The sequence below is a fragment of the Limulus polyphemus genome, unplaced genomic scaffold, assembly GCF_000517525.1.
Source record: "Limulus polyphemus unplaced genomic scaffold, Limulus_polyphemus-2.1.2 Scaffold1958, whole genome shotgun sequence".
NCBI classification, from domain to species: Eukaryota; Metazoa; Arthropoda; class Merostomata; order Xiphosura; family Limulidae; genus Limulus; species Limulus polyphemus.
Genome location: NW_013667568.1, coordinates 67,887 through 72,761, shown reverse-complemented (window position 1 = coordinate 72,761; position 4,875 = coordinate 67,887). Strand labels below are relative to the sequence as shown.

The 4,875-nt window shown below is 33.0% G+C and overlaps 1 protein-coding gene across 3 annotated transcripts in view; it reads right to left on the bottom strand.

Moving 5' to 3' along the window:
* The window catches only part of LOC106465480 (transcription factor Sox-3-like), a 24,000-nt gene that overhangs the window by 7,840 nt on the left and 11,285 nt on the right, over positions 1-4,875 (bottom strand). The window contains exon 2 of one of the 3 annotated variants that reach the window (XM_022393388.1): positions 3,706-3,793. The exons of the other annotated variants lie outside the window; for them this stretch is intronic. The gene's annotated coding sequence lies outside the window, so the exon portion shown is untranslated. Of the gene's footprint in view, positions 1-3,705; positions 3,794-4,875 lie in introns of those variants that run through there. 3 annotated transcript variants of the gene reach the window in all.

Sequence of the window (4,875 nt, the reverse complement as noted above, 5' to 3'; positions counted from 1 at the left end):
CAAAACATTTCCATAAACTTCTTTGATATTCTTTGTGGCTACAGAGGCGTTGTTTTCCCTCTTCAAACAGCATTACATGCCGTATGTGTGTCTCGTCGTGTGTTATCACTATAAGGGATTAGAGTATACTAAACTTTACACATTATATAGGCTACGCTAACGTGGCGTTTAGGCGGTTCGTTTAACTATTATATGTGATGTACTTTTTTTTAGGGGTTATGAATGAAAATGTTCCAAAACGCAACATTAATCTTGACGACCTAATAGATTGTTGTTGACGAATTTTTGTTTTTTAGAGATTATTGTTCACACTTTTTCCCCCAACACCTTTGGCGACACGTTTTAACTGATTGACTATGTGCGTTTCACGAGATTACTGCGGTAAGATCTCTATTACTAAATTATTTTCGTTAATATTATCTGTTATGTAAATCATCGTTGACAAATTTGTCAATTTTCATTGCGGTTAACGTCTTTTTTTTTTTGTCAAAATATTATTGTCTATTTTTGTGTCAGATTAATATTGTTAAAATCTTGCCTCAATAAGGTTACTGTTCGTTATATTTTATTTTTGCATTCTTTATCGTCAAGTTATTAGCTCTGCATTCTTTGTTTTTGATAATAAGCTGGAGAATAGTTATTAATCATTTCTTTGCGGGATTTTATTATCTTTAATTTTCCACGTAACGAGAACAAATTTAAACCTACACTATGTATATAATAATAAAGAGTGTTCAGTACGTTGTATTAAAACTATTTTAGAGCATCACCTCGTCGTTACAGTCAATGTCGCCACATCCTGTTGTGCTCTATCTGATGACCGTGCATCTTGCAGTTTCCATTCTAAAAGTCTCCACCGTAAGACTGTCATGTCTAAATCACACCTATCCTCCTAGTAGGCCTTCCATAATTCATCTAGAGTACGAGGATGACGGTTCCCACTGCCCATTGCAACAGCCTGATCGTCCAAAAATGCGTAGGCGTTGCGTTCGGTAACTTGATTAGTATGTCTTCGTATGACTTGACATGAATGCCAAATTTATTCTCCAGCTGCTTGAGATATGCGATGGTTGAATGGGAGGTATGACTGGAAGCCTTATCTTGGTGAACTCATACTCTGTTAGTATGGTTTCCATACGAATATTCTTCTTTATTATATTAGGTACTATTGCCTGGGACAAGTGGACAACTTTTGCCACTAATTTTTATGTTTGTGGACTGATTTTTCACCTGTTACAAGACACGGTACTATACTTACAACGTCTGGGGTATGAACTGTGCTTTCGTTTGTGATTCGTTGAATGATATAAAACTGTTTAAATGTGAAATACAATAGGCCTAAAAACTGTTACATATCAAGTTAACTGCAAATGGGTTTTTCCACATTCCTCTTAATTTACCAATAGCGGCTCAAAATCAAATGTATGTAAAAATGGCATTTCAGATCTATGTTATCTCAAACAAGTCGCTGCCCAAGAAGCTTTTCGTTCAATACCAGAACTCAATTTTTGGTCTGGCCGATACGAGACAAAATACTCTACGAAACGCTATTGATATATGCAATATAATACTTTTCAATGTATGGCGAAAGCTGGGAAACTATTGGAAACCAATAGTTCTGATATTTGTTATAAAAATGAAATTAATTGCAGATGGTTTTTTTTTTTTTCACATTTCTCTTAAGTTTCACCCTTGGACAAATTAAGAGTAATATGGAAAATACAAGCATTTGAAGATAATTTGATCTTTATAACAATGATACAAAACTGATCCCATAGAACAATTTTGATCAATCCCGTTTTCATTGAAAACTTTTACGCAGTTGTCACGTATTTTAATATGACCAATAACCATGTTAATCATGTACAACAGAATGAAAACAAACATTACACGCCTAATAAGCCAATAACGTAAAACATATTCTAGTGTTGCAGTTTCGTTTTGAGAAGCGAAGATCGCTAGGTTTTCTATCTTTACTGCTAACACAACAAAGTGTTATTGTGTTATTACTTGTGAGACAGAACACAAATAAAAACGATATTACTCTAGGAAATACATGTGTTGCCTTCTCAAAACGCGAATGGATTCTTACTATCTCACACATATCACTCCAGTTGAGACTGTTCTTTTTTTTATTGTAACCATTTTTAACGAATGAGCTTGATTGGTAACAAACACTGTTTAGCAAATATAGGTAGAGATACATTCATTTAAGTAGTAGAAATTCATCTCGGTAACTTGTAATATTCTACGTCAAATTACGATGAAATTCTGAGTCAGTGTGCGATTATAAACCGAATCAATAAACGAGAGTAATAAATGTACGCCATTCCTACTGTCCATCACGAGTTGAAAGATGGTCATCCACCCCCACCCCCTCTCTATCAACTTGAACACGTGTACATTTCCTGGTCTTCGCTTCCTTTCGGTCTTCATGAGAAATCTAGTGATGTCACGCGCTGCACAGCCTCACCAAGGAAATTCACTATTAAGGGTTTCATTTCCAAAGCACGAGCTTCAGCTCACTGACTCATGTAAATCTTTCACTAGTTTCAGCGTATAAACATCCATGTTCTCTTTACTAAACATTTAAAGATCATCTTGTGTACTTTGTTCTGTTACTGTTCTTAATCAGATACTTCTGGTTAATAGTTTATGGTCAAATTTACACCAACATTAGCAATCAACCCTTGTTAAAATGGGTGAACTTTAACAATAAGTTTGAAAGTTGTATAAAAATTGGTTTTAGATTTTATCTAAAAGATACAAAACTCAAAAGTGCCAAGTCTGTTAAAGTGAACATTTATCACCACAGTTTAGAGATTTCGGCCAAGTTAAATCTCGAATTCAACAATGGTGTAATTTGGTTTTAGCTATGTAATATTTCACATGACCACATTGAAGCAACGGTTTAACATTTTATTTGCTATAGTTGTCACGACACACGGCTACCATTTTATTCGTTACAACGCTAAAGCCGATGCTGCTTAGTAAATTGCGTTTCAAAAGGTGCTAACGCACGTACATTTTCTACACGCCCAATTTCACAGCGTAGCAAGTAGTGCTGCTCGCGTAGAACGAATATGTCATTAGACACTTTATCCTTACATTCAAAACCGAGCAAATCTGAAAACATTTCGCCAGTATTGAAACTCAGTTTAATATCTCAATCCATATAAATACGATAGCGCCAGGAGAATTTCCCACTTATTACACCTAAAGTTATATTATCACTGTTAAAAGAATCTTCGTCTTCAATATTTAACGTAATTCTAATACACACATATATTCAAAATTCTGAGATATAAGATAGTGTTTTTGTAATGTAATTTTAGCAAGGTATTAATGAAAGTTCGTATAGTTATTAAAATGAATTGGCTTCTCTTTCGTGTTTTTAGAAAGTACATTTTCCAGTTTTGGAGTTCTACAAAAACCGAGATTTAGTATAAAATTTTAAAACATGAAGTAATGAGTTAAAACACTACTTCGTAGGTCTCTCTTTATATAACTAAAGCGAATAAATTTAATTATGTCAAATGGTCTGTTTTTGTCAAAATATTTCTAACCTTAAATTCACGGCTTAACCAGGTTGGTAAAAAAAATCTGAAGTATTTATCAACCGGATAATTTTTACTTTACAAGAAATATGTTAGAATGATAGCTGTGGATTAAACTTCCTTTCTACGAAGACAATATGTCAGTAATGTTTTTCGCTGTGGATATATTCAACTTTCTTTGCACAATATTTTCCATTTTCTTGCCAAAACTTGACTGCTTTTTCTCGTGCTACTTCCTGTTTAAAAGCATAGAAAATGAATTTATATCACTATAAAAACACGAGAAGATACTTTTAGGACTATTTAAATTGAAAATATGATTTAACTGTGATAAAAGCAGTCGATGTACATGTTATGACGATTGGATATCATTAAAATAACGTTGTTAAGGTAAAAAGGACAAAGTGTGTAACCACAAAAAAGAATATATAGAAGTAAAAAGAAAAAGCTTCTTGTGTTTCTTCTTCTTCGAAAGCAAAAGCCATAGTTAGTTTGGATCCTGCAAATGTTAATTCATATGTTAATGGGGATCATCCATTATTGCCTTTACTAAATATTTTGTAAAGGTGACCTTGTGTACTTCGTCTGTTACTGTTCTTATTTAGATACTTCTGGTTATTGTTTTTGACCAAATTTACACCCAGAATAGTAATCATTCTTCTTTAAAATGGATCAGTTTTGACAATAAGTTTGGAAGTTGTATGAAAATCAGTTTTAGATTTTATCTAAAACATACAAAAAAATTAGAAAATTAAAATATGTGGATGTGAACATTTATCCTCACAGTTTAGGGATTTTGGTCTTAATTCGCGAATTCATGATTAAATGGATCATTTGTTAAGTTCTAATTAGGCGAATTATTTGGTTAAGCATAAGACCTCTTGAATAAATCATTTGGTTAAGCCAAAAATGATAACGTGGGCGTTGAAAGGATTAGAAAAGTGGAGAACGAACCATGAGAGAGCTCTAAACATATTTTATTTGGTTAAATAACGCTTGTAAGCTACCCTGAAAAGTCATGAGTTGAATAAAATTGTATTGTAACTATATATTTTGTAAAATATATATATCTTTTTATGGGAGTGGGTTCTGTAAGGATAAACACTCACTTTTCTATTGTGTTATCTCGCTTCCTTTGGCGAAAGTTTTTGTAGAATTTAAATTCGACTAGTAAAACCGTGAGGCAAATTATAGTTACGTACCACATAGGAGTTTAAGAATTATTGTTACGTAACACATAGGAGTTTAAGAATTATTGTTACGTAACACATAGGAGTTTAAGAATTATTGTTACGTAACACATAGGAGTTTAAGAATT